Below are 6,832 nucleotides of genomic sequence, written 5' to 3' on the forward strand. Positions count from 1 at the left end.
GGAAAACCTGAGCTTTCAGATCAGTGTTCAGAAATGAAAGACAAAGGGTGGAAATCAGAGATTTTAGATCCATTTTGCAAATTATAGAGAGGAAAGTGGAAAATCAGAGGGATTTTATATCAGTTGTTGATAGGAGGTAAAATCTGAGTGTTTCACATGAATACTTGATAAATGAATAAAGAGGAAATGGGCAACATTTGCAAACATTTTGTGTTCAATAATCTGAGAAAAGGTGTAAATCTGAGATTTTCTTATTATTTTATAATTAGAGACAGGAAAATCTCAGGGCATATTCAATTAGAAATAGACAACTAGAGAGAAGTGGGGCAAATGTTTAGGTTATTTTATTTGAATCTTTGAGATTTGCAAAGAAATTGTGTCACAAACTGCATATTTGATAACATGAGAGGAAAACACCAAGATCTGAGGGGAGAGAGTCACTTTCCTGTCAGGGCCCAGTGCTCCCTCCCCCTCCCCCTCCGGGGTCTCTCACTCACTGGGGGCTCCAGGCGGGGCTGGTGCGGTCAGAGCCTGGGGCTGCCTAGTGGGCAGGTCCCAGCTGGAGAAAGCCCCCCCCCCCCCGGCCAGGATAGGAATGTGCTACTGGTAGCAGACTGGGGCTGGACCCTCTCTATGGGGGACACTTGCTCCCCCCTCCCCTTCCTGGCCCTTCCCACGCCCTGTTGCCAGCAGAGAGTGCCCCCCCAGCCCAGCCCAGAGGTGTCCCTGTCTCAGACCCCCCCCAGCCTCTGCCCAGTTCAGAAATCACTCGGGGGAACCATTTCCCACCTACACAAGGACAAATCACTGCAGGTGAATATGGGGGGAAACACCCCAAACCTGAGATCTGAACTGGCCATTGGCAAAGGAGAGAAAATGGGGCACAATGGGGGGAGGGGAACAGGGAACTTCTCAGGGGTTTGAGGGAAGGGGGTGTCAGCCTGGATGTTGCTTGTTGCTCTCTAGGGAGAAAGGGGGCAGGACAGGAGAGGAGGGGGGTCTCCACGGAGGGGGCAGTGGTAATTCCAAGGGGATCTCAGCCCTCCCTTTTTCTCCCTGCTCCTCAGGGGTCACCTGCTCTTCTCCCCTCGCCCCCTGGCCATGTCCCAGCTGCACAGACATTTTCCATCCATCCCTTTCCCAGGTCTCCCCCCTCCGCAGCCCCTGCCCGACCCCAAGCAGGGGCTGCTAGGTGTAATGCATGTTCAGTAGGGATTTCTCCCCTACTAATGCTGGGGTGTCCTTCTCCTATAGGTTAGTCTACTAATGATCTCATCTTGGTGCCATGTGTGTCAGTTCATTGCCATGGCACTCGTGTGCTTAGACATCTGAGGATGCTCTATAGAAAAGCTCCTTGAGTGAGGTGATCCACAGGGAGTAGCTCAAAGCTCCAAAGTGCCTGGCCGGGGCAGGACATTGGCACAGCAAGGGCGGGGTGTGGCAGTGACATCACAAAGGCCTTTTGCAGGACCTCACACTATTGGTCAAAGACTATTGGTGAGCAGGTGGTGACCTCACAGAGAGATCTTGACATCAGTCAGGGGCCAGGGGCTAGGGAAACCTCAGAGACCCCTGTGGCTTTGCTTCAGCAAGTCTCCTTCTCCAGGTCTCTGTCTGAGGACTGAGAGAGTATTCGGGTTCACGGACGTGAGCGCCAGGAGAAACCTCTTTCCAGTTTTCTCCTTCCCTTGTAGTGATTTTACTAGAAAACAGCCATCCCTCTTTAGAAGGTAAGAGCCTCCTGGAGCTGTGAAACCTGTTCAGTCTTATCCATCTGGTGAGAGTTGAATTCTAGGCATGGAAAACATGAGATTAAGGAGGCAGAATTTTATTCCGCACCCGGGATTTTGTCCCTTAGAATCATGGGGACATTAGGGTTTGTCCTTTTTGTTTCACCTCTTCCTCCATCCACCTGTCCCTCCCTCCTTTCTCTTCATCTCTTCTTTTGTCCTTTCTCCTGTTCCCCTCCCAACACCAGGACGAGTGTGTGCGTGTGTGTTGCGGGGGAGTGCTCTGCAGCTCTCACTGTGGGAGTTCCACCCAAAAATGTGAGGCTGAAATAGTGCTCAGGCAGTCAGGGCTGGATTAACCTTTTGTTGGCCCTGGCACCAAACATATTTGTGGGCCCTGGTATAGTCACTGTGGGCTCCGAGTGTGGGCCTGGTGGGGCAGTGCCATTGGTGCCTTCGTATACCCGGTACTGAACCTCAGAGACATTTTTCATTTTGATCACACACCTCTCCATGACTATATGCATTGCCATACACAGCTCCCTCAGCCCGCGGGTTTTCTTATTGAGCTGTACACCCATGTGGGTTTACCAGTGTCCACAGTGAGCAGAACTTTCATAGTGACCAAGGAAACTCCCCACAGATTTATCTCTTTCCTCATTCAGACCTTCTCTAGCCATGTCTCCAGTACCCCCCCATGTCACCAGTCACTGCATGTGGTCCTAGTCTCAGCTCAAAGTCCTAAAGCCAGCAGACACCTGATCAGTTCTGACAGATCCCTCCCTCAGCCCCCATCCTGCCATGTGAACAAGCCACCTGCAAACACCATTTCCCCACAGTGAGGACTTAGCCCTTGGGAATCTGAAGACACCAGCATCTCTCCCTCTGCTCCCATCTACGTGCTAGTCTGCTACCTGGTCACCACCACCTCTCCCCATACTTGTTTCCTTTCTACTTTGGACATGCTCCCAACCAGCTGGAAGCTCCCTCTGCAAGCCTGACCTCCTCCCGCCTTCCCTGCTCCCCCGACATTCCTTTCCTACTGGTGACCTCTGTTCCTTGAGGTTAACTCCAGTGTCTTTAGGTGCTCTAGCTTAATGGCCCCAGGAGTCATAGAGCCACTTGTAGTTTCTCTAGCTACAGCCATGGGGCAACTGCCAGAGGCCAGCGTTAGACAGCTGCAGCTACTAGCCGCAGGAGCGGAGGCAATGCCAAGGCTGAGCATGCTTGAACCTTGCAAGGGCAGCACTAGGGACTCTAAATCCTCAGCACTGGCCCTAGGCAGCTGCAGACTCTGGAGTTAGGCACTTTCCTCCTCTAGGTTCCTGCATGGTTACAGAACTGCAGTAAAGTGGAACAATTATCAGCTTCTGTGATTGGAAGATGTCTGGATCCATCTAATAAGACCGTCCTACATAAATGAGGAAAGTTGAGGTGCCTTTATTATTCTTTTGTTCCATTCTTTGTTTCTATGGGGAATTTGCCAGTGCAATATCACTGTCTTCCTTTTAAACAAACAAAACTAAAAAAAAATGTGTAATGGCTGTTGAAAATAGCAATTCCAGCCCTCGTTAGCACTGTGAAGACCCCAACGTTTGTTGCTCAATTTTCTCCTACTTTTTCTACAGTAAATGACAGTGGATCAGCATATTTGATTTGGGAGAAATGAAGTAACAGCTGCCCAAATTGAGCTTGAGCACTCCTGATTTTGAGGTGTTCAGATCTGGAAGGCAGGGGCTAGATTCCCTTTATGAATATTAGATACATCTGGAAAGGAAAAGTCAATTTCTATTTTCATGGCTCAGAAGTGGAAATCCTCCTGTCCTGTATCTGAAGCTGTCCAGGTCCAGTAGAGCCTCCCCTTCCTTACTTACCATTTTACCTTCTGGTGGGATCCACATACCTCCCTTGCCCAGCTTCAGATAGAGAGGGGCCCTGTCCAGTTAGTCCACCCAGTTCCATCTTTGGGGGCTGCCAGGCGAGGTCACACCAGCACACCAGCATCCCTAAACCTGTCTGGGGAAGTCTTCTGAGGGTGCTACCTGGGCCAAAGCCTTCTACTCCTTGGTCACACCTCTTCCCTATTCACAGGTGGCACCCCCTTCTAGCAGCCAGCCAGCCCCCCAGCCCCAGCAAGCTGCAGCGCATGGAGTCTCACAGCTTCCCCCCTCCCTTTCCTGTTGATAGCAGCCAAGGGAATGCTGGGAAATGTTCCTTCTCTGCTCCAAGGCAGGGAGCTGGTCAAGGAACTACAGCTCCCAGGGCCCTATGGGGTCTCAGCTCCCCTACTGAATCCAGGCTGCTCTGAGGCTCCCTTTCTGCAGAGGGGAGGAAGTTACTGTTACAGGTCCCTTCAGAGCTTGGGCCTAGCACTATGGCACCATGTCAAATCCAGTACTGCTCCCAACTCTATCCAGCTCTGCTGCTGGCAGGATCCCTTCCCATTCTTTTTGTTTCCTGTCTCCCCTCCAAGGAGAAGCTCTGCATTGTTCCTGTGTGGGGAACTGAACCCAGGCTGTCTGGGTGAAAGCCAAGAATCCTAACCACTAGACCATATGGGACTTCCATAACACGTTTACATGTTCATATTCAATAACACAATTAAACGTAGCCATTCAAAGTAGCCATTTAAAAGAAGCCATTCAAAAAACTTCAAAAACAGACTTCAAAGAGAAATTGCAGAGTTACAACTGATCTGCAAACTTAACACCATTAATTTGAGCTTGAAGAGGGACTGGGGGTGACTGGCTCACTACAAAAGCAATTTTCCCTCTCTTGGTATTGACACCTCCCTGTCAATTACTTGGAGAGAGCCACATCCACCCTGACTGAATTAGCCTTCAACACTGGTTCTCCCCTTGTATGGTAACTCCCTTTACATCATGTTCCAATATATATTTATGCCTCTATCTGCAATTTTCACTCCATGCATCTGAAGAAGAGGGCTTTTTACCCACGAATGCTTGTGTCCAAATAAATCTGTTAGTTCTTAAGGTGTCACCAGACTCCTCGTTGTTTTTGTGAAATAAAAGCAAAATGCACTCTAAGCTGATCTTAACCCTTTCAATGCCCTTACAAACTTAGATGCTTCTCACCATAGGCCGGCTGGTGGCTTTTCAGCCAGGCTCTCCCCTTTCGTCAGCGCTTCAGTTGCTTGGTGTGGGGGTGTCTGTAGATGTAGGTGGACGAGAGAGACAAAGCATGGCAAATGTCTCTGCTTTTATCATGTCCCTTCTTCCCTCTTGGCTTTGCTCCCCCTTCAGAGTCAGGTGAGCATCACTGCATCTCTCCAAGCAAGTCTGAGCAATTCCCCTGGGGTGTCCTCTTGCAGGTAAGTGATTGCACTGTAGCTCCCTTGCTGAACAATGGCTGTTGATGGGTTGTTTGACACCCTGTCCGGGTGTTGGTTACTTTCCTTGCTGTTGTCACTGGGGAGCTAATATTTGGCTGACTCCCCCACCTTACAGCATAGTGATAACCACACTGCACAATTCTCATAACTTCATATGCATGAATGGTAAACATCTATGGGTAGAGAAATGACTTTCAGCAGATCATATCCTTTCCCCTGATACCTTACAAGGCATGCTCTGTATATAAGATCACGATTATATGAAAATGAGGAATATGGGGGTTACAGCACACTCCCCCAAAGGTACAGAATGTCACACTGAGATTCTATTTTCATTTGTTATGTAACAGCATTAAAGAGATCCAGTGACTGACCAATGGCATTTTCAAGTGCTAAAATGGCAAGCGCTGTTGGTCTCTCATTGGCCATCAGCGACTGAAGATATGGTTTAATGAGCCAGAGCTTCAAGGCGAGGGTGGCTCTGTCCACTGCCTTCCGTTGCGCTGCTGGGCACCAAGTCCCTGGCGGTCAATATGTGAAGCTGGGAGAAGAGAGTGGGGTGGCAAGCGGTGGTAGAACTTTTGCCACCAGGGTCTAGCTGTCTAACTTCCTCTTCGTACTGCTGGGCCCCCGTTGCCTTCAGGTAACACAGGAACTAAGGCAGGAATAGGGTGAGGAAGCAAGTAAAGCCGAGCAAGGAAGGCAAAAGTTAATCTTATCTTCATGGGCAGCTCGCAATGACGTCCTTTTTCTGTGCCACAGCTGACAACAACATCCCAGACAGAAAAGTAACAGGCCAAAAAGAAACCTAGCAGCTGCTGAAAGAGTTCAGCTGGGAGCGTGCTAGACTAACAGGCTCTTCTATCCTCCTTTATGCACGGGCGGGATGTTTTCTGAGAGTGCAGCAGTTCCTTTAACTGCCACGAGTCCCTCATTTCAGGCTATGCAGCAGGAAAAGACAGCATGGGCTTCTGCACCGAGTTGGCCCACCTGACCTTTCATTCTTCTCTTGCTCTTTGTCAGCAAGGAGAAGAAAAAGAAGCTCTCCCTCAAGCTGGAGTCACACGGGCGAGGTAAGGACGACTTCCTGAGTGCTGGCTCCAGTCCTCTGCCCTGCCAGCTGACCTATCGAGGGGCTACCACCACATTCTCTAGATTTGTCCATCGGTCTGTGCCAGAGTGAGCAACAACCCAGTAGGTGGAGTTTCTGTAGTGTAGTGGTTATCACGTTTGCCTAACCCGCAAAAGGTCCCTGGTTCAAAACCAGGCAGAAACATGCTGGCTTCCTTTTCCCAGATCCCCTTGTTATTCAGAAAGGGCACTCCTCCTATTGGCCTGTCCCTGGGATAACTCCAACCCCTGCATGACAGAGGATGCTGACAGCAGTGGAGAAAGCACCTTGGTGTCAGGCTGGAGAACCTAGAGTAGTTAGGCCAGTCACCATTTGGAGGCTTGTGGCTTGGCCACCTCTGCTCTTGGAGGTTGGCCTATAGAGGCTCTCACTTCCTGCTGGGCTCCTTTGCGTGACTGGCCAAAGGAGGAAGTGAGGCAGGAATGGGGCAATAGAGGAAAGTTGAGCTGAGGAAGGCAGGGAAGAAGCTGTGCGGCTAAGTGGGGTTAGTAGAGCACCACCCTTCATTCTGCAATGCCTGGGGAGGTGTGGTTGGCTGCTGGGAGGTAGAATCCTGTGCCTGCCTCTTGGCTTCCCAGGAGTGGCTACTTGCAGCCCAGGAGAAGAAGGGAGGTTCTG

The 6,832-nt window shown here is 50.2% G+C and overlaps 1 non-coding gene across 1 annotated transcript; it reads left to right on the forward strand.

Moving 5' to 3' along the window:
- Positions 1-6,285: 6,285 nt before the first annotated feature.
- TRNAV-AAC (transfer RNA valine (anticodon AAC)) lies at positions 6,286-6,358 on the forward strand. Its single transcript has one exon. It is a non-coding gene; the product is annotated as a tRNA-Val (tRNA).
- The last annotated feature ends 474 nt before the right edge of the window (positions 6,359-6,832 follow it).

The sequence above is a fragment of the Gopherus flavomarginatus genome, unplaced genomic scaffold (assembly GCF_025201925.1).
Source record: "Gopherus flavomarginatus isolate rGopFla2 unplaced genomic scaffold, rGopFla2.mat.asm mat_scaffold_49_arrow_ctg1, whole genome shotgun sequence".
Taxonomy (NCBI): domain Eukaryota; kingdom Metazoa; phylum Chordata; order Testudines; family Testudinidae; genus Gopherus; species Gopherus flavomarginatus.